Source organism: Tachypleus tridentatus, chromosome 1 (assembly GCF_004210375.1).
Source record: "Tachypleus tridentatus isolate NWPU-2018 chromosome 1, ASM421037v1, whole genome shotgun sequence".
Classification (NCBI taxonomy): Eukaryota; Metazoa; Arthropoda; class Merostomata; order Xiphosura; family Limulidae; genus Tachypleus; species Tachypleus tridentatus.
Genome location: NC_134825.1, coordinates 117720109 through 117744679, shown reverse-complemented (window position 1 = coordinate 117744679; position 24571 = coordinate 117720109). Strand labels below are relative to the sequence as shown.

Genomic DNA, 24571 nt, shown 5'->3' with positions numbered 1-24571 from the left:
AAATTTGATAGACAGTTACCATTCCTGCTGTGTGACTTATTTTGCACCGTTTTAAAAAAATTAAATCGTTTTATTTAATGCCATACGGAAGTTTTCGTAGATTTTTTTCAACTCAAACGTTTTGCTTCCTGTTTTCACCAACGCATAATTCTTTAAACTTGTAAGTCCAGTCTGTCTGTTATGATGTATAGTGTGCACCTGTATGATGTATAGTGTGCACCTGTATGATGTTATGATGTATAGTGTGCACCTGTATGATGTTATGATGTATAGTGTGCACCTGTATGATGTCTGTTTGAAGTTGAGCACAAAGTAACACCATGAGCTATCTGTGCTCTGCATGTCACAGGTATCGAAGCCCGGATTACAGCGTTGTAAATCTGCAGACATTCTGCTGTGTTAAAGGTGAAGGTTCCTTACAATGAGCTTCTTTCGGAACAGAAAGGTCGTTCTTGTGTTGTTAACTTAAAAGTATTAAGATTATGCGGTATTGTGAAGATCAAAATGGTTTGTATTTACCATAATTTGTCATTTTGTTCGACTGTTTGAAATTAAGTACAAAGCTACACATTCAGTAAACTAGAGGTGCAAAATAAACAGTATTTGTAATTACAATAGAAATGTGAGAAACATACGAAGTAAACGATTTACATATACAATTTATAGCATAAGAAAATAATAAACGCGGCACAGATGGAATAGTTGAAATAAAACAAGTTCATATCTAGTGAAGACTGATTTATCTAGGGACAGAAGGAGTGTTTTATGTATAATGTTTTACACATTTGTAAAAGATTTAGACGAATTTAAAGTAGTGTTGTGGAGTAGTTATTGTGCACATAAACCATTATGTCTTTAATTAATAGCATAAAATACCTACGTTCCGTTGCTGTATTCTAAGGACCCCTAATGATTCATAGAGGCTTCAAAGCACCATTCAAGCGTCTTCATTATTTTAATTACTTCTACAGCTACTATGCCTACTCCGCTATCTGTTGGCACAAAATATAAGCAAAACATCTAATTTATCTCTCGAATTTTAAAAGTATATTAATATCCAAACTTCTTATAAAAGAAACATTATACATAAAAACTCTGCTCCCATCAGCAAGTAATAAACAGTTTTCATTAGATTTAAACTTGTTTTAATCTAACTATTTCATCTGTGCCACGTTTTTGCTTTTCTTATGTTATAATTTGTATATTAAAATCGTTTACTTGGTATATTTTTCATATTTCTGTTATAATTACAAATATTGTTTGTTTGTTGGATGACTCTAGTTTTCTGATGATCGAATTTGAAACGTCTAATAAATGTTTCTTATTTTCACGTTTTTGTTGTTCTTTAACCCTATTGTAATTATAAAAATGAGAACCGTTTTATTGTAAAACTATAAAACAATCTTGGTATGTAATATTATGAAACAATGTTGTGTTATACAAATATTAACAATCTTGGTATGTAATATTATAAAACAATGTTGTGTTATACAAATATTAACAATCTTGGTATGTAATATTATGAAACAATATTGTGTTATACAAATATTAACAATCTTGGTATGTAATATTATGAAACAATGTTGTGTTATACAAATATTAACAATCTTGGCATGTAATATTATGAAACAATATTGTGTTATACAAATATTAACAATCTTGGTATGTAATATTGTGAAACAATGTTGTAATTACGATAAAGAATATCATAAACAGTAAAGGCAGCCAAGAAATGAATCAGGAAAAGCAGGAGGTTGAAGGTAATTTTAGTAGGCTTCAAGTTTGTTTGTTTTTTGAATTTCGCGCAAGACTACGCGAAGGCTATCTGCGCTAGCCGTCCCTAATTTAGTAGTGTAAAACAAGAGGGAAGGCAGCTATTAATCACCAACCGCCGTCAACTCTTGGACTACTCTTTTACCAACAAATAGTGGGATTGACCGTCACATTATAATGCCCCTACGGCTAAAAGGGCGAGCATGTTTGGTGCGAAGAAACTTCGAACCCACGACCCTCAGATTAGGAGTCCAATGCCTTAACCCACCTGGCTATGCCTGGCAGACTTTAAGTATTTCAAATGCTGGAGTAAATGAATCTTAAAAAAGTAACTGTGTAACAACAGCGAATCTTTATTGTACAGATGGTCACATTTATAATATAAGTTCTGTTGCTGGTACAAGTAGAGACAGGAGTGAAAAGCTGATGTAAATAACTTGGCCAATAAAAAATAGGAAAACTCGGACTGCTTCTTACAAAGGAATAGTACAATTAAAGTTATGTTCTCATAACGACAGCGTGTTATAAACAAACAAAACAATTACACAAGATGTAACACCCAATAAATATTTTGTTTCACTACTTAAAATAGAATGATACCACTTTCAAGAAATTCTACTTATAATGAGGAAATTTGGCGAAATTTTGTAATCGTTAAGTGAAGGCCTAATATAGTATTGGAGATTATAATAAATAAGTGGTGTGTTTTAAACGTCCGTTAGTCCTACAATAACCTAGCATAGATTCAGGAATTTTAGGATATGCGTGATTATTTATTAACCTCTTTTTACCTATTTATTCTTGTTTAACCCTTAAACAGTGGGAATGTTGTAGGTGGCAGCATCAGTTGATGATGGCTGCCGTTTAAGGTGTGAGTATGTTTCAGCTTTTGTTACAAATTTTAGAGAATATTTAAGTTTAAATATTTATTTCTTAAAATATAGACATGCTGCCATATCCCTCTTTTATTAACGTTGTGTTGGAATCTGGTCTTCTTTAAATATCTATATTTTTTGTTTAGTTTCTTTTCTCAGTACATTTCTAACCACACTATACCTGCTATATCCAGTGCTGACGATAGCTATCGCATAGTACCATGAGTTATTAGACCAGTTGGTGTATGAGAAGCCTAGTAATGGTCTAGATTCTAGAATATAGATGTTATTTATATTGTTAATTGCTGGTGCAAATATTTCGGAGGAACAATGAATTTTATAAATTATAATAAGTACAAGGAACCCCGGATTAAAGCATGGGTTTACCGGAGTGAAGCCAAGGATCTCACACTAGTTAGGGAACCTCGAACTATGACTATAGGTCGTATAGGTTCTGTCTCTATAAGTTGAAAAGCCTAGGACCGATAAAACTCTTAATTCGGCCTTCAGCACAAGGTATTTCAGTTTTCTTTATAATAAGTTGTTTTACATTTAAGTGGTTACCTGTGATAACGATGATAATTAGTATTATAATTTTAATGGGTAAACTTCGTTACGATTTTTATTTACGTTAACACAATTTATGTACATTAAACCTTGTATATTTATGTAAGATACATATGATATATTTTGGTGTTTTAACAAAATTCATAGTTTACTTAAAGCTTCCATTCCAGAATTCGAAAAATTTCCATACACTTCAAGCTCGTGAGCTAATTTCTAATTTGTTCATATCTATTATTTCAATTTGGAAATAATGTAATTTCAAAACATTGAATTTAATAAAATAGTTCCGTTTGTGGGAACACAGGTGGTGAACATTCTATAAATATCCATGTAACAGTTTTTGAATAATATTTTTACAGCAGTTTTCCTATTTAACAGTTTTCTTGTACATGTCTACCGAAGTGAATAAATAAAATAAAAAAGGAGAATGATCAGTGATGTCGAGAAAACCCACTTGTATAGAAATATATATGCAAAAACGGCTCGTTTGGGTTGAGAAAACGTGAAACGAGCCTTTTGCATATATAAAAAGGAGAATGATTCGCCATCTAGTGTCACTGTCTGAAATAATAATAACCAATAACATGATAAAGCTAGTTTAATGGATAATAGATGGCGGTATATGCTGATTCGATTTTATAGAACAGAGGGTTCACTGCATAATAGAAACAAAAAGACCTAAAGTAATTGTATTTCAGTTGTTTGGATGTTGAGTAACCGAAACTACGCTAACTCTTTGTAATCATGTTGTTTATTTATTTAATATACTTTTCAAATTCTAAATGCATAGAATTATTTTGCATTTATTTCAAATATACTTAAATATGTATTTACATTTAAGAGACTTTTGGTAACTACTAGTACTAACAACAATTTTAACCCACAACTCTGAATATTTTCCGAGTAATATAAAAACAAAATGTTAAACATTTATTTTTTTACGCTGATAGTAAAACATAGATTTGAGTAACAACTGAAATTGTATTACATTCTGTGGAATTATTTTGTATTTATTTAAAATAGTGGTACATTTATTAAAATAATTTTCATAAATACTAATATTCAGACTTAATTCGTAATTATTTTGTTTTTTTCATAATATTTTAACAAAGCTGTAAATATTTATTTTATTAATCTGATAATGAAGTATCAACTTTCATCGAAAATTAATTTTTATTTAAGTTTCATTGTATACAAACTTAGTTTGCGATGTCACCTGTTTCAGTTACAATTAATTTAAAATTGTAATTCATTGCAAGTAATTAATAAATTTAACAATGACGAAAATTTTTACAGTTTTTGATATAACAGATAAATTGCAATATTATTAATTTTTAACTCTCTTGTAATTATATTAAAACTTTTTATTTGTGAAATTCCACATCGAACATATAAATTGTTTGTTGTGCAGTGCAAAGCTTGAGGTCGGTATGTTTGCTCATCACTGATGCTAAGACTCGTTTGTTTGTTTTTTAACGATAATAAACTTTCAGATATACAGTTAAGCCAACAGAGGAACATATCGGTTAACACCTTCAGTTTTGGTTTTCAATATTTTTCCAAAATCATTATTGTAACTTAATAAAAGTAATAAAACTGTGTATTGAGCTAATATTTTATACTGATTATTTTTATATTTTGTAATTATATGACGAAAGTAGCTATCGAAAGATTAGGTCGTATTTCTGTCCTTAAAGTATTTTAATGTAGTTTCTATTTCTTATATTTAAAGAAAATATGTTTCTTTTTCTTCAATCGGAACTACATTTCAGAAGCACAAAAAGATTAGAGGGGTTTTCTATTGTAGGTTAAAAAAATGTTTATTATTTCCAGTCAATAGGATTATTGGTTTCTTTATCATGTATTATTTAAATGTTTAATACATAATTATATAGTTCAGTTTCAGTTCATTTATAACAAATAATCGCAATATAAAATTATTGTGTAAGAAGATTTTCATAACAGTTTTAGTCAATTACAATTGTTTGTGGCATGATCCAGTGATATAAAATTAATTTTTATTACATTTTGCTATTAAGTGCAAATTAAGTCGATTATTTTGTAGTGCTGCCTGTTATCACAATTTTGAAATGTTTTAATCTTAAGCTATGTTAGAATTGGCAACGTTTATAGTCAACGTATAGTAAAATATTCAAATATTTTTGAAAAATAATTGTGAATATTACTCTGTATTAAAGAATTCTTAGTAGTTTATAACTTTGAATAATAATTTAATTACAACTTGTCTTTTATTGCACAATGTTTATTTAAATAAATACAATTAAAAAAAAACTAAAAAAAAAATCACATATAAAATAGTTAATATTTACGGTAACAGACGGTGTTAAATGCTATCCATTTTCATTACAGTTACGTGTTTGCTCAAAAGATGGCAGTAAAGGCTTAAATGGTCTCACAAAATAGTTTTTCGTTTAGAATCCCGATTCATTTAATTACAGTTAGTTTGTTTTATCGATAGATAGCAACATAAACTTACTTGGTTTCACAAAATAATTTATATTTTGGACAGTAGATGACAATAGTATAGAAAATATTTTTATTGAAACTGTTTAGAAGCGAAATAACCTTCACAGTGCCAATTTTTGAAACAATATTTTGCATTTACTCAAAGTACTTTTGATAAATTCTTGATGACGAGAGACTTACTTGAAGTAAAATGTATCTCAGAATGGCTGGTATGGGTATTAACACTTTTACTAATAAAGCAGAGAACAACGTTTCGACCTTCTTAGTTCATCTTCAGGTTAACAAAAAATACTAATATCCTGCCCAAATTGTAATTTATGCTATTGTTTCTTAGTATGTATATGAACAAAACTTAAAAATATTTGTTTTAATACGCTTGTAAAGGATAGTCAACATTTATTCACAATAATTTTCATTTAAGTCCCAATGTATACCAATTTGTTTTCGAGACCAGTTATTTCATTTGAAGTTAAATTTAAATTGGTATTACATTAGAAGTAAAAAGTAAACAGTACAGCGAAAGTAACTGTGCCGAATTTACAATCTGTAGGTTTTTTGCATAGTTTTCTAACTCTCTTGCACTGTTATTAAAAACTCACTTTATTGTGCAAGACCATGCCGAACAATATACTTTTAGTTATGAAGTGTAAAATTTAGTGTAGGCTTTATCCCTGACGGGTATCTTGCCACGAATTCCAGTGTTGTAAGCCTTCAAACTTATGGGAGATTCACCAAGGAGTTATATCAGACAAACCTTTTACTGTCAAATATTAACTGTGCAGTTTCGGTTTTTAGTATTTTTCCTGAATTATAATTGAAGTTTAACAAGAATACTAAAATTATCACTTGCTTATATTTGTTCCAGATTATTTTATATTTAGTAATTATTTAATGAAAGTGATGTTAAATAACAATTATGTCATAACTCTATTAGTATATGAAAAGGTAGTTTAAAACAAATTTTATTTTGTTTCAAACTATAATATTTAACTGTAGTTTTTAAAATACCCTCGGTGGGCTCAGCATATAGCCCGATGAGGCTTTTTTTTTATTAGAAAGGACACACACACACACATACAGGTTTGAAAAATAAAAGAATATACAAATTAATTTTATTTTACATATGAACATAAGTTAGTAGTATACGTGTGGCGCTAGAGGTTGAAGTGTAATTATGAGGATTTGGGAGTACGTTATAATAGTTGTCAAAAATTGTTTGATATTATTTATAAATAGTTTATTACAATTTAATTTATTTAGTTTTTAATAACGGATAATTGTTTGTTTTTATTTAAACTGGTGAAGCGATTAGGCATATACTGTTTATATTTTACACTTTGAAAGTGATCGTAACTAACTTCGAATGATGAAATAAAAGGGTTATGTATTGTAATTTGTAGTTTCATTAAGGAACTCTTGTCAGTACAATACCTTATTATTTATTTTATGTTACTTACATTAACAGCATTGGTTAGAATATGTAAAGTATGTAGTTGTATTAATCGTATTATTTTATCTTTTATTACAGGCTACTTTGCACTGATAATGACAGTTTAGAATATCGACTTAGGACTAACATCTAAGTTTGTCAAACCTCGTGATATATTAGGTTTAAGGCTTTGAAGTTGTTAACAGTAACAACAATGTTACCCAACAGATGAATAATTCATTCTATTTAATCTTTATAAGTAATAATTTAAGAATAAATTACCTATAATTAGGTAGCTTGCTGTTATTAGAAGTTAATTTGAATAGTCACATTTCAGAGAAAAGAAGTGATTGGTTTTAGGTTGATTTGTAGTAATATACACATAGAGGTATAATGGAATGTGTATATTTTTTCACTACTCTCTTTCACTCTTTAGGTGCAGTCAAAACAGAAAAACTATCTCATTAACAGACATGAAAAACAAAAGTATGTTAATAGTATCAAATCTAAGATGTCAACAGAAACATTTGAAGATTTTGAAAGAGATTAATGAACTTTAGTTGTTGTTCTCTCTGTAAAAGGTGGTAATTAGTTTCATGAAATCTCATAATATTTTATATTTTCAGTAAGATTAAGTAGTAACCCTTAAGTTTAAACTTCCAGTTTCTGTAGTGGGTTACTACCTAGTGATTAGTGTTTTAATATTGATGAAAACTGTTATAATTATAGTACAGTTGTAAACATTTACCTTTCAATATAATATTAATTTCTAGTATAAGGAATTGATCATTGTGCACTGGTGCTTTTTAGGGGTAAAAACATATAACATCAGAGGGGCATGTAGGGGCTAATGATGTAGGAAAAGGTAAGTTAGAAGAGCTAATTAATAAGTACTGGGGTTGATAAAGACATTTGAAATAAAAGACCATAAGTTTATATTGTCAGGGATAATTCCCAGAGTTACCTGTTAGGATAAATTTACAAGTAGAGCTAAATACCAGGATTAGGTTACTATGTAAAGATGAGGAGATAGGCTGGTTGGAGTTTTTTGGAATGGATGATGTACATTCATATAGGATAAAAGTTCACTTGTTTCCTTAGGCTGTTAACTCTGCTGTAAGGGAAGTTTTAAAATAGAAGTAGACAGTTGTGAGGGTCAAGAAAACTTACTGTAAAAATAAAAATATTACCATATGAAATGAGTATAGAAGTAGTTATAAGAATAGGCTTAGTTGTTACTGTTGTAATGCTGCATGTAATAAAACAGATCACTTTAGAACACTGATAACAGTAGAAGATTGTGATATAATAACTAAAACATAGATTATTTTGATAATAGAAATTCCTATGAAATAAGTGTAATAGACTATTTAATAGGGATATAATACTAAATATGGAGGGGGAGTGGTTTTATATGTAAAAAGTGAGATTCTGTTGGAGTTGATATTTGTGTTAACAGCAAGGAGTTTGAAACCATTTGGGTTTCTTTTAATGGATATAAAGGGAAAAGGCTTTAAGTGGAAATTTGTTACAGGTGACCAAATAATACTGATGAAGTTAATGAGAAACCTTACAGTAACATTAAGATTTCAGTTATTAATGAAACCATAATTATGGGTTATTTTAATTTCAGACATAAAGATTGGAAAATACTAATCAAACCATGAGGGACAAATGTGTTCTGGAAACAGTTCAATATGGTTTTCTTCACCTGTTACTCAAGGAACCTACTAAAAGTAATACTACTTTAAATATAGAAATTATTAACAGGTGATCACTGTTGTATTAGGTTCAGTGATTTGCTGTATTCAGAGATAAGAAATGATGATGGTTTGGTTACAAATGTTAAACGGATGTGATAAGAATTACCTGTTGTGGATTTAACTGAGTTACTTAGAGACACGGATCAGATGTGGGAACTGTTTAAAGATAAATGTTTAAGATAAACTTGTTCCTTACAGAAAGAAAATGGTTAAGTAAAGAAACCACAGAGTTCAAGAGATAAAGTTTAATACATTTAAATTATTGGTGTGACAGTAGATTTAGAATATTATAGAAGATAAAGAAAGATGGTTAAACATTAAATTAGGACATCAGAAAAGATATTTATTTTAACATCATTTGAAAAGGTTACTGCTTATGTAGTGGAGACTAAGGGTTTAATGTATCTGGATTTTCAGAAAGTAGTTGATATAAAAGGCTTGAGAAAAACGTTGTAAGTGTGGGGAATAAGTTAATGAATTAGAAAAGTGGCTGTATGGAAGAAAACAGTGTTTACAGATGGAGTTCAGTCAAACTGGATTAATATTACATGTGGGGTACCTCAGGGCTCAGGTTTAGGACCTTTGTTCTTTTTGTGATTTACATCAATGACAAAGATGGGTTTATGTAAATTTCTGGATTAAATTAAGGTCCTGAGTGTTACTGGCTATGAAAAAGATTCTGCTAGTTTACAAAATGATTTAGATCATTTAGTGAGTTGGACAAATAAATAACAGATGGATTTTAATTACAATAAAGGTAGTTTAATTACAATGTAAGGTAGTGTATGTGGGTTATCATAATTATAATTTGGATGTGAATAACATTAACAGTGTTATGAAGTGAAGGGATCTTGGTGTAATGAATGATCAGTCTCTAAACCCATCCAAGTTGAGTGATGATGTTAATGGTAGGGCAAATAGAATTCTGGGTTGTATTTACAGAAATATTGAATACAAGTCTAAATAGGTTATAATGTCATCATTATACAGGCCACTGGTCAGATCACATTTGGAATACTGTGTTTAGTCTTGAGTCCTTCACCTTAAGAAAGACGTTAAATTGAAAAGGTTCAGGGAAAGGTGTCTGGGGTGGAGGGGTTGTCATATAAAGAGAGGTTAAAATCTCTCAAACGTTTCTCTCTTGAAATAAGAAGAACTAGGGAGAACTGATTGAAATGTTTAATGTTATAAAGATAATTCATGGTGTTGATGAATAATGACTTTCATATTTAACAGTGAGAACAGTTGGACTATAGCAGGGTGGGTTGACCTTTTGGAATGGGTTGCCTTCAGATGTTACATAGACAGTAATTTAAGCAGGTTTAAGAAAAAGCTTGAAAAGTATATGAATAAGTCCCAAAATGTATTGTATTTTACAAACAACAGTGGGCCTTTTATTTCATCAAGGGCATCCTATCTACAAAATTAAACATTAAAAAACTCAAGCTAGCCCTTATCATTCTAATATTTATCAAGCCCCAGCTTTTGTCACATACATTTGTATGTCACAAGGTTTTACTTTTTTGTGAGTTACATTCAAAACTGAAACTATTTTCTAACCATGGTTTACAAATATAACATAAAAATGTAGCTAATAATCCCAATGAGAAGGACATTGAAGAGATTAAATGAATGTTTAACAAGTCTTGTTGTATTTTTAGAAATTTAGAAAAATTGTGATAATTATGTGGCATTGTCTACTTTTTGTTTGTTATTAATCTGTTTTCTTTTGTACATTATTTAGATGACAAGAAATATTCAGTGTGGTCATATCAGTATAAAAATGTAGTAGTAGTGTGAGCACCAGTTGACAGCAAAAACCCTGGTGAGTACCGTATTTCATGTTTGTATGTGTATTATTTGTTATTGTTAAATGTATAATTCTTGCAAATAGTCTGTACATCATGTAACTTGAGCTCCAAGTTCATCTTGTGATTATTTTATGGCAGATTAATTCAAAGGACAATAAAGTGCAAGTTTTAACAGGTCTATACTGTTATCATATTGAAGGTAAATGACATTTTGTGTTATTTGAGGTTATTTCAGAATTTATTTTGGAGGTTATAAAGCTAGTGAACTTGACTAATCTCTTATAATATTTATTCAGGAGAGTTTAGATAATGTAAATGAAATTTTTCAAATGAGGAAAAGTATTTTTAATTTTAACATGATTTGCATTTGGAGAAGTCAACAGTTTCACTCAATATATTCATGGAGAAACTTTTAGTGAAAATATTTCATTAAAAAATTCACATTTTGTCTACAAATTACATTTAATTATTACTCAAAGCTTCAAAAACATTTTTAAGAAAGTTCATAAAACATATTAGTTATAGTATGGAAACTATAAGATCAATTTGGGGTTACAGAGTCAGTCTTATTGACCTAGGTTGTAGCAAGACAGTTAAACTTAAATGAACTGCATTAACTACATCTGAGGGTAACCCACTTCAAAGATCAAATATCGTTTTAGAAGAGTAGAGCTGTCATAGCTGAAGATGACTCATATTTTGACAATACTTGTATTTGTGTCCCATAGGCTTACAATTGTCAAAATAATATACAAAAAAAGATTGCATCAAACTTATAAGTTTCCTTAATACTCTTAAATACAACATTCAAATTCACTCATACTCTGTTGAGAGACAGTGAGGGTGGAGATTTGTATGTCTTCACGTAACTATCCATTTCTAGATACCATTCTAGTGGCCCTTCCTTTGTACCTTTTATAAAAATGTCCTTCCTGAAGTAAGTAGCTCTGACCCTGGTCCTATCAGTAATCTATACAATTACGTTATAATTTCAATAGATTTGTTTACATTATTTTTGTTTTATCAAACTAAAATCCTGTTTGTCCTACATTTTTTGTTCTGGTACATTTTTATTGATTTGAATGAGATGTTTGTTCATGATTAACCATTTTGTGATGGACTTGGTATAACATACAAAAGTTTGTCTATACAAACATTAAGTATTTGCACTGTAACTTTTGATACAGCAAAATTTGATAGACTTTTAGTGAAGATTACAAGTAGTTTGTATGCCAAAAATCAGATTTTTAAGTGAATTATTTTGATAAAAGATTTGTTTGAGAAATATTGAGTCTGTATCATTGCTAATCCAAGTGAAAAGTGATTTCATATTATTTAAAAAAACAAACAAACTATTCTTCACCCCAAAAAATCTTAAATATTTGTGTAATCTCTATAACCTAAATACATTTCAAACATTTGTTTAGAGTAAGACTATATTTTGTTATTTACTATACTCTTTGTGGAGTCTGTCATTTGACCAACCTTGTAACCATCGTAAAAAAATTAGGAAATATATATTTTTTTTTTCATCTAGAATGATTACATATAACAAAAATACAAATGTTTAGTCTTAAGTAGCTTAAGTCTCATAACATTATATATTTACTGTTATACTGACTTAGCTAACATTGCATAACTTGTATTGATGTGCACTAATGTATCCAATAATATAAAACTGACCTGTTTTAGTTGACAAGCATTATATAATATGTGGTCACAGTTATACGTTTACATGTATATAGATTATTATTATCAGGAAAATTTAAAAAAATATCTCTTGCTTTGAACTTTGTTGCAGCTGGACGTTTGCTAAGCCTTTTAAAATTTCACAAGTGGAGGATATCAGACATTTATTTTATGTTGTATATTTACAATTGAATAACCAAAATGTCATAACTACACTGATAACATATAATTCTACTGTACTTTATAAAGCTTAGTGACTGAGATGTATTTAGGTTTTAAAAAATATGAAACTTTGAGCAGACTAAAGACCAAATTTACCTTCTTAAAATCTTTGTTTGAAAAAACATGGTAGCCTTTACAGAAATTAAAATGGCTGACAAAACCACTAGGGACATTCTACGCTGTTGATTGGTTATTCACATGTCATATATTGAAGTGTACGTAAGGGCTTATTTACAAAAATAGAAAAAGGTGACATTGTTTGATTTGGTACATAACTCATATCTCAGCAAAATAAAAAGGATATGTGGTTCTTATATTCTAGCATGATAATACTGGTAATTTGAGTTCATAATTTGTACAAAGCTATTGACTTACTATTATGGAATACATTTGTATTGTAAGTGTTTGTTTTAACTTGTGTTAGAAGTGAACAAATAATAAACCCACTGAATGCAGAGTGAACTTGTAGTCTGTTGTGTTTTACAGTATAGATCTGTGTTAGATTATATGTAGTTAGGTTTATACAAGTATTGTGTGTTTCTTACTATAGTTTTTCTCTTAGATATTTTTCCTTCTTTCTCGAGTAAAGATGTTCTTGTCATGTGTGCTATAGATGGAAACTTCTGTGTTGGATTTGACTCGGAAGAACTTCCCAAGAAAAACGTGTTTAAAGAAATAACAGACCAAGGTTCAAAGGGCTAGCAGACCAGTGCTAATGTCCACATTTATAAAATGGTGATGAATATTGAAGTTTTAATTTCATGGTATAACTATTCAAAATGTTAGGTTTACAGAAAAATTTCATAATGTCTTCACCTTTTCTTCACAAACTTTATTTTTGACTGTTTGTTTTATATAAACTAGTAAAGTTTTTTGCACCTGTCCTCTCCATTTTCACTGATAGTTTTATTTTTAAAAGCTGGTAAATACATGAATATTTTTATAATGTAGCTGATTGTTTTCAGTTGAATTATAACATATATTAGTTAGTCAATAATGGATGTTTTTGCCTTCTGAGTTAGTTTCATAAAGTAATGTCTTAACTTCAGGGACTTTGTTTCTTACATTACCAAGAAATATGTTTATCATGTTTAATATAATACTGGTGAGTTCTACTTATTGTTGGTTTGTTTGTTTTTTATTTCAGTAAATACTGTATATCAGTTGTACTCTGAAAATAAATTTAAAACCTTAAGTTATGTGGATCAGTTATTTTACAGTTATTATAGTTTTTACTTCAGGTCTTAAAGTGTAAAGATATTTGGTTTGAAATGCTAACGTTTCATTATTTACAAACTTGTGGACATTAACTGTTAGATCACAAACAATATCACAACCCAAAGTGTTCACTGTGGGGTCTGACATGCTAAACACAACCTATGTGGATATTCATATAGTTGGTAGAAGAGAGATTTCTATATATTCAAGTACATTTCAGAAAACGTTAAAAATCATATGAATGGCTTGAAGAAAGTTCTATTCTTTATGATAGCAGGAGTTATGAAAAAAACCATCTTATAGCCATATGTGGATAGACACAGAACTGTTTATGTAGTTATAGTAAGTGAACAGTTCTTAACAAGAATGTTATGAAAAAAAAACATCTTATAGCCATATGTGGATAGACACAGAACTGTTTATATAGTTGTAGTAAGTGAACAGTTCTTAACAAGAACGTTATGAAAAAAACCATCTTATAGCCATATGTGGATAGACACAGAACTGTTTATATAGTTGTAGTAAGTGAACAGTTCTTAACAAGAATGTTATGAAAAAAAACATCTTATAGCCATATGTGGATAGACACAGAACTGTTTATATAGTTGTAGTAAGTGAACAGTTCTTAACAAGAACGTTATGAAAAAAAAACATCTTATAGCCATATGTGGAGACACAGAACTGTTTATATAGTTGTAGTAAGTGAACAGTTCTTAACAAGAACGTTATGAAAAAAACCATCTTATAGCCATATGTGGATAGACACAGAACTGTTTATGTAGTTATAGTAAGTGAACAGTTCTTAACAAGAATGTTATGAAAAAAAAACATCTTATAGCCATATGTGGATAGACACAGAACTGTATATAGTTGTAGTAAGTGAACAGTTCTTAACAAGAATGTTATGAAAAAAAACATCTTATAGCCATATGTGGATAGACACAGAACTGTTTATATAGTTGTAGTAAGTGAACAGTTCTTAACAAGAATGTTATGAAAAAAACCATCTTATAGCCATATGTGGATAGACACAGAACTGTTTATACATTTGCAGTAAGTGAACAGTTCTTAACGTGAACATGAGAACCTCATGACACTTGTGGTCCTTTTATTAAAACTTGTTAATTGGTACAGTGTAAAAAGGTACCATGAACTGTGTGTGTGCTTGTGTTGAATAGATGTTTCTTATTGTCAATTGTGATGAGTTGAAATGTGTTGGTTTTGTATGTTCTGTAATGTTCTTACCTGTATTGAGAACACAATCAACACTACAGTGTAAGAATCGTTATCTTTTAATGACTTAGAACTTAGTTCAAGGTTAATAGAAAATCAGTTGAACAAAACATTATACAGTAACTGTTGTTCGTGTCTTTATAAGTGTTTATTGTCTACCTTAGGTGTTCTGTTCAGTAACAGTAGAACAGTCTGTCTTCTCCATCTTGTCAGACTGTCCAAGATGGACAGTGTCATCCTTATTGGACAACATGTTTCACCAAAGGAGACATTCAGGATAAGACTCACTAATCAGCTTGTTACATGCAGTACTTGTAAGTTGAGTTGGTTTTGTTTGATTTATGTTGAATTACGTGGATAACTTAGGAAACTCAATGTACCAGTGTAAACCTGGATATGTATTTTACTCAGGATAGTGTAAGCTGTTATAATAACTTTGAAGTTTAAACAGTTTGATAAAACCCTGGTTAAATAAACCTGTTAAAATATTTAGAACAAACATACTTCATCAGAATTTGTTTAAAGTGTTAAAATACCTTTTTAAGTTTTGTAACAATGTTTTTACCAACTCTAAAGTTTAACAGTTTTAACCCGAATGTAAATGTCAACCTTATTTTCAAACTGCTATACTGAGATAATGTGACATGGTTTATGTTTCTTATAACAGATGTAAGTTTATTTTGTTAGTTTAACAGTTGATAGGACAGTATACTTAAGTTATTTAAACATTTTAATCCGTAATGTTCGGGAAAACAACCTCTACAATAGTTTTTGTTTTCAGTCAATATTTTGTTATTACAGCTTCATCAGGACTTGTACAAATGATTACTTGTTCATAAGGACTAGATGTTTATTTGAACATTTCAACACATTTAATGACATATTCTAAACCTTTGAGATGTCATTCAATGTTTTATACAAATGTTGTGTGTAAGTTTGTAACATTTCTTCAACTAACTTACAAAATTTCTCCTTATGTAGTTTGTAACAAAAGGTTTTCTGTGTATTAAAATCTCAATCTACGTACATACAGATGTGATATAAATAATAACTATTGATTGTTCATTATATTGTTGGTTTCAGATGTTGGACAAACTGTTAAAGTAACCTCTTCCATAATCAAGTGTGTATGGAAGTACTTGACAGTTTACACATGTTCCACCTGGTATTGGTTATTTGTAACAAAGTCTATAACTGGTACTGTTCACACTGAACAGGAACGTGGGAAAAGAATTGTAACAGATGAATGAACTTCAGGTAAACATACGTAGGAACAACAGAAAAAATGTATCTTGTGATGACATTAAGTTAATACAATTTAAATTATACCAGATCATAAGTGTTGTACAGTTAATGATATGTGTTAATAGTTTAATAGATGGACTTAATAATCAATTGGTATACAATGTTCCCTACAACTTGTACAGGTAACAATAAAAAGTGTCTTGTTTTCAAACACTACATTATTCTAATGTACTATTAGTTTCCTTATTTTAAAAGATTTGTTGTTTTTATAATGATTTTTGTTTCTAATAACTCATGATTTCATATGATAAACCTCTTCTGAAAGTCACAGTTTGTACAACTTATTTTCACACTAGTTCAATGAATATTTTCTACTTGGTTAGCAAATCACTAATATTAACTTAATACCATCACACGCTTGTCTTAGTTTGTTTTACAAATATTGTGTGGTAATACAATGTTATATAAACCAAGTAAACATATCGATGAAAACATGTTTAACGTTTCATGATAAGGATGATATTTTACTCTAACCATGATTACAAATAATTAAACAGATGAACTGTTTTATTATCATATTTTGAACATGTTAACAACAACATTCATTAAATATAATAGAATCATCACAATATTCTATAATTACTGTTGTACTCACTAACAGTAAACATACCTTATTTGATGTCAGTTTTATTTTGGAATATAATTTACAACAAAATGAAACATTACAACCCAGCTATAATGTACGTATCAAAAACAAAGAACACACATTTTGTTAGTAAACAATCTCTTGTCATGAGACTTCTTTGTTTTGTATTGTATGTATATTTCTGTGTCTAGTAAACTACTTTAGCGTGATAACAAAACCTACTTTAAACATTGTATGTTTCTTACTCATTCAATCCATCTATAAACTGTATAGGTTTACCTTGTTATCTGATGTCTTCTCGTTGAAGACAATTTCTGTAACTTTCAGGTAGATATAATTTAACACACACATACTTTGTTAGTAAAATGGAGGTTTACACAAATATTAAAATGTTCTTAAGCCTACTTATTAGTAAGTTGTATAGTGATTATTTCTCTAACCCATCAGGTTTAAACTTTCTTTACCATTACTTTCAAAGCTTTGTTTTTATTAGGAAGCAATCAGATTATTTGATGTGACACAATATCAAAGTTTGAACCAAGACCTGCACAAAACTAAAGATCAAATTTGAATATTCAAGAAATGGGAAATGGTAAGTTCTTTGTGAAGATAAAGGTTCATAGCAGGGATTGACCAGGACTTGGACAAAACACTAATAGAATGCTTGACCAAAAACCACTTTAAACAAGTTTCACTTTAAGAAACATTTTAAAATCTTTATTAGTAAATACCAAAAAAACAAACATGTTAGGTTTACAAGAAAAATAAAATCCACCCAAACAGCCATTTGTAATTCTAAGCCAACAGTAACAATGGTTTATTGTTCTAAAGTCTTTTGTATAGTACTAAATACAGTACTGTGAAGGTTTTACAGATATTAAATAGTTAATTAAGTTTCATTACTAACCCTTTCACAATGGGATCCATGTAATATACACCAGTTCATCTACACATTTGCACACTAAGTATTTGCACTTTAATAACATTGTACACAATCAGATTGTTAATGAAATATTTTTTACTAAAAATGTGTACTTGAACATAGTCTGTTACATTAGTCTGTGTGCAAGTGATTTCATGTCATGTGTTCTTGAACATAAAGTCTGTTACATTAGTCTGTGTGCGAGTGATTTCATGTTGTGTTCTTGAACATAGTCTGTTTCATTAGTCTGTGTGCAAGTGATTTCATGTAATGTTCTTGAACATAGTCTGTTACATTAGTCTGTGTGTGAGTGATTTCATGTAATGGTTAAAAAACTATTCTTCATCATGAAATTCTCAGACATTATTTATATAATCTCTAAAATCTAAATACATTTCAAATGACTGTCTCCAGTAAGACTATATTATGTTATTTTCTATACTCTCACTATGTGGGGGGTCTGTCATTTGATCAACCTTGTAACCATCATATACAGGGTGTTCGGAAAGTTACTGTTCAGTTTTGTAATCATATTTTATTCAGTGTATTTCAAGCTAGCAACTGATAGCAGTGTTTAGAAACAAAATAAGAAGGATCCAGGCCTGTATTGATGCCAACGGGGGTCACTTTCAACATTGTTTATAATTGTCATTCATATTTACCTCCTGTATTGAAACGTCTGTTAATAAATATATAAGTGCACAGTGACTTTCCGAACACCATGTAAATTTCAGGAAATACATATTGTGACACAAAAATAGAAACGTTTAGTCTATGTAGCTTACGTCTTGTAACATTATATATATATATTATTATATTGGTCATGCCTACGTAACAGTACATAACTTGAATTGATGTGGTGAACTCATGTTACGTGTACAATAATATAAAACCGATCTGTGGTCTTCCCTGTGTTTTAGTGGACAAGTATTTTGTTATTTACAGTCAAATTTCAGTTATTATATATATGTATATAAATTATTACTATTTAGAAATAAGTTATTAAACTTATTATTCTTAGAATATGTAACAAGAAGCAAACAATTATATCTTCTCACTATGACCTTTGTACTCTATTGCTGCTGGACATAGGTTTTATATTTACAGTTGAATAACCAAAAAAACAAATAAATACACTGATACCATAGAATTCCACCATCATTTATTAATCTAAGTAACTGATACGTATTTAGGTTTAAAATAATGTGAACCTTTGAGCAGACTAAAAGACACAACCTACCTTCTTGAAATGGTTGAGAAAACCTCTGAGGGACATTCTAAGCTGTCCATTGGTTATTCATGTGTCATATATTGAAGTAAATGTATCTAAGGGGCTGTTCCCAAAAATACAAAGAAGTGAATGGTACCATTGTGTTTAATTCAGTACATTAGCCACAGTAAACTAAAAAGATACATGTGGTACTTATTTTATATCCTAGATTGTTAATATTAGTAATTTGAGTTTATAATTTGTATGAAACTATAGACTTTGTATTTTGACATCACTAACATCTATTTAGATGTGTTCTTTTAATATTTACTTTTAAATTAAGAAATTATCTAATTCTGTATTAACATTTGAATTATGATTAACAATTTGATTCCAAACTTTTTGACATAAAATAGTAGTTCAATAAAAATTTGACAAAGTCAGCAAACACAATGACATGGCCTTTGACCCTTATATATGTAAAAACAGCTGGTATGGGTAGAGAAAGCACTATGTATGGGAGCAAACAAAGTTTTGACCTTCTTCGGTCATAGTCAGGTTCACAAAGAAAGAAAGAGGTAACTGACCAATAGCTGACCACATGTTTGAAGGTGGTTGTTTAATTGAGTGTAAGAATGTTGAGGGCGTGCGTAGATGTTTGATTATATTTATTAGAATGAGGTCGAAATGTTGTTCGCTCCTCTACATAGTGCTTTCTCTACCCATACCAGCCGTTTTTATGTGTATAATTTTCTCTACAAGTGGGTTTTCTCATCATCACGGTTTACCTTTGACTCATTGTGAAAGTGTTAATTAATTGTATACTTTAGGTAAAATGATTTGTTTGTTTATATTGTTATCACTGTCAAATAACTGTATAGGTCTGTCACTGTCAGATATGTGATACATTCTTGATGTGAGATCTCTTACACTGCTGATGTAATCTTTTCTGTTTTACTCTCAACGTGGACTTGGACAGATTTGTACTTATTTATATCTTCAGAATGTTATAAGGAGACTGTTTAACATAGTGATCATTGGAGGTGTTCCTGTATGATTGTTGTGTAGTATATTTGGAATCAACATAACAGTTGTAATCTTACACTTAGAAATAATTTGTTATTGTTGGAATTTTTTAAATTAATGTTTAGTTTTCATGAGACCTTATTTGTTTGTTTTTACACTATAACATGAGTTTACTGAAAGATAAATGTAATAGCGTTATTAGGAAGAGCCGTAATATAATAAAAACATCTTATGTGTGACGAATGATAAAAGGACTGATTGTGTCAGTTAAAAGAATGAAACTTGTGGTCAAACTAATCGCCACCTTTACAGAAAATATCCATTCATTAGTTATCCAGGTCACTTTATTTAACTTGGATATGACATTGGGTAAAACAAATTACATGACCTAGCTAACTGATGAAAGAATAGTTAGTGTAGAATTATTATCACTGCTTTAAGTGTAGCTACCAGTACGGCCACCAAGTTTGATTGTATGTCTTGTACTTGGTTCACTTTTGGCTACACGGTTTGCCACACTTGAGATGTTTTATATTAGACATCAGTTTTTGTCAATACACAACAAGTAAGAAGGTAACACTTGATAATAGCCAGCATTATGAGTCTTAGCCTTATAGTTTACAGAACAAACTACATTCTTCTAAATACATGGTGGTAGTTTTACTCTTTAAGCCAGCTGGCTTTAAGCCATTTTTAATTTTAGATGAAACTAATGTAACACTGCACAACAATTTTTTTGAAAAGTTTTTGCTGATTGTGACAGGTACCTGGTGGGTATGTACAAATATAGTTTTGGTTTTGCTTCATCACGTAGGAACTCTGGAAAATAGACAGTTAACTGTTTACCGGTAATAACGTATTTAATTGTGTTTATGTTTCTAATACACTATTAAGTTCAACATAATTAAAAGTGTTTTGCTCCTGATTTTCGTTTGTATTCAATGTCCGTTGCATCACGTTGCAGTGTCCAACAGTGGTCAACAAACATTGACGGATTCCAGTTGTCCTGATATAGTTTTTCCATTGTAACAAAACTGAAGATTTTGATGAAATGGTACGTCATGGGCAAATTTGGATGTGATTTTTGTTATCAGTAGCCAAAAATCTATAAGGAACACCCAACAGTGTTCAAGAAGCAAAAACTTTGTTGTGCAGTGTAATTTCAGACCAATAACTCATTTTTTTTTTTTTTTTTTCATCTGGGGGCTTGCCAAAAATTTAGATCTAAATTTGACATCTAATTGTAGGTTATTAACATATTAGTGTATCAAATTTGAAAATGTTTATCAAAGTTTTTATCAAATAAATTTTTGTTGTGATCAGTGCAACGATATAGAAGCTTTTGTACCTTGTTTGTTTCATGATGGACTGTCTTGAAATTTGGTATATAAAGTAAGAATCCACTGGAGAACTTTCACTGTAAATATGGAACTGTTTGAACTGCTAATTATCACTTTTAATATACACACAGTTTGTAGTGTGGGTTGTTTTCACTGTACACCACATTACTTTTAATATACACACAGTTTGTAGTGTGGGTTGTTTTCATATGCACACAGTTTTTAGTGTGGGTTGTTTTCACTGTACACCACATCACTTTTAATATATGCACAGTTTGTAGTGTGGGTTGTTTTCACTGTACACCACAGTACTTTTAATATACACAGTTTGTAGTGTGGGTTGTTTTCACTGTACACCACATTACTTTTAATATACACACAGTTTGTAGTGTGGGTTGTTTTCACTGTACACCACATTACTTTTAATATACACAGTTTGTAGTGTGGGTTGTTTTCACTGTACACCACATTACTTTTAATATACACAGTTTGTAGTGTGGGTTGTTTTCACTGTACACCACATCACTTTTAATATACACACAGTTTGTAGTGTGGGTTGTTTTCACTGTACATCACATTACTTTTAATACACACAGTTTGTAGTGTGGGTTGTTTTCACTGTACACCACAGTACTTTTAATATACACACAGTTTGTAGTGTGGGTTGTTTTCACTGTACACCACATCACTTTTAATATACACACAGTTTGTAGTGTGGGTTGTTTTCACTGTACACCACATTACTTTTAATATATACAGTTTGTAGTGTGGGTTGTTTTCACTGTACATCACATTACTTTTAATATACACACAGTTTGTAGTGTGGGTTGTTTTCATATACACACAGTTTGTAGTGTGGGTTGTTTTCACTGTACACCACATTACTTTTAATATATACAGTTTGTAGTGTGGGTTGTTTTCATATACACACAGTTTGTAGTGTGGGTTGTTTTCATATACACACAGTTTGTAGTGTGGGTTGTTTTCACTGTACACCACAGTACTTTTAGTATACACACAGTTTGTAGTGTGGGTTGTTTCAACTGTACACCACATCACTTTTAATATACACACAGTTTGTAGTGTGGGTTGTTTCAACTGTACACCACATGACTTTTAATATACACACAGTTTATAGTGTGGGTTGTTTTCACTGTACACCACATCACTTTTAATATACACACAGTTTGTAGTGTGGGTTGTTTTCACTGTACACCACATTATTTTTAATATACACACAGTTTGTAGTGTGGGTTGTTTTCACTGTTCACCACATCACTTTTAATACACAGTTTGTAGTGTGGATTGTTTTCACTGTACACCACATCACTTTTAATATACACAGTTTGTAGTGTGGGTTGTTTTCATTGTACATCACATTACTTTTAATATACACACAGTTTGTAGTGTGGGTTGTTTTCACTGTACACCACTTGAGTTAATATACACACAGATACAGAATAATTCTGAGTTGTACTGAGTAAGTAAATACTGGGTATACACTGAACGTGTTTTTTAACAGTATATAGTTTGTTTCAAATGTGCTGTTGTTTTCATATACATGTATTCAGCTAGGTTATTAGTACTTCCAGAATGGGAGAGAGTGTATATCTATGTTACTATTGTAAGAATGTATTAGTAACATTCTATAACAGTTGTTGACTTCCTTTTGTTTGAATGATTGTTAAATATAGAAGTATTTCTTTTAGTGTTGAAGGTTTTAAAGTGAATCATTTTGTGTCACTAGGTTGAACATCAGTACATGTAGGTTAGTTGTGACAAGAACATTTGGTCTGGTCATGGTATATCTGTTTATGAAAGCTCATAAAGTCAACACTTGCTGTGTTAAGAAATATTAGCCTTTCCTAATATGTAGTGATTATTTGTGATAAACATCTCTATTGTTGATAAAAACATTTTAAAGAATCTTTATTTTACACGATGACGTTCATACTTGAACTGTAAAAAAGTGAAGTTTTATTTTGTTATTTGTTTTCACTCCTGTATGTGGTTATTTCTTTCAGGTAATGGATCAGTTACTGTATCTACTAATTACAAACAATCAGGTAGGCAAAATGATCAAACTGTGTTAATAACAGTGAGATAGTCGCTGAACAGTTTTAACATTTCGCATGACTTTATTTTATCGTGGGACAGTTTTTATGTGGAAGAACTGTGAATACAATAGTACATCTATCATTTGTCTAGATCAGAATTGTTCACAGTAGAACTGTTAACCAGTTATCTTTACTGTAGGTTTTCAGTTTCTAACTATTCATGTAGCTTTGTGCTAAAATCTGAACCAAACATTTCATGATGTGAATCTTCAGTTGGGTGTATTGTATATTTTGTTTTATAAATTCTAAGTACAAATTGTTAAAATGTGTTCACTATACTTACAAATATTTTAAACTAAACACATGAATTTTATGTTTCCAGACATCAGTTGTTTTATGTGATGTGGAGAACCAAGTGCAACAGTTGTGTTCTGTGTTACAGGAACAACTTGTTACTCGGACATTTTAAAGTTTCTAACAACAACAATGTATGGAAGTTAATATAACATTACAAATAATGATCTAACTTGTGTGTTTGGAGATGTTTTCATTATATTACAGTTGTTATAATAGGACTTAACATTTTCAGACAGCAGTTCCTAGAACAACTTTACCCAATATCCATTTTGTGTAATGTAACAGATCTGTTGTGAGCTCATAACCACATTTACCCCAAGATCTTGTGATTTTTTTGTTAATTAAAATTCCTTTCTCATTGTAGAAATACTTCATTAAACAATACATTCTACCAGCACTAATTTTATTTATGTACAAACTTTACAGTTATTAAAATCAATGTAATATTAAACCTTTATCATGCTCATGTAAAAATATACTGAGTTCAATAATACATGCACTACTGGTGCATTTCCTGAGATTTCTTCACCTGGGAAACATCTATAATAATACACACACTACTGGTGCATTTCCTGAGATTTCTTCACCTGTGAAACATCTATAATAATACACACACTACTGGTACATTTCCTGAGATTTCTTCACCTGTGAAACATCTATAATAATACACACACTACTGGTACATTTCCTCAGACTTCTTC

General features: G+C 30.1%; 1 long non-coding RNA gene across 21 annotated transcripts; it reads left to right on the top strand.

The window, feature by feature from the left end:
- Nucleotides 1–2624: 2624 nt before the first annotated feature.
- Nucleotides 2625–24032, top strand: LOC143222323 (uncharacterized). Of its 21 annotated transcripts, XR_013012162.1 has the most exons (9): nt 6857–6890; nt 8765–8867; nt 10639–10719; nt 13230–13351; nt 15232–15381; nt 16151–16324; nt 17452–17550; nt 23481–23522; nt 23896–24032. It is a non-coding gene; the product is annotated as an uncharacterized LOC143222323 (long non-coding RNA). The 21 variants fall into 21 exon arrangements; XR_013012191.1 differs by lacking the exon at nt 17452–17550 and having other exon boundaries at nt 6854–6890; XR_013012166.1 differs by having other exon boundaries at nt 6854–6890; nt 17437–17550; nt 23481–24032.
- Nucleotides 24033–24571: the final 539 nt, after the last annotated feature.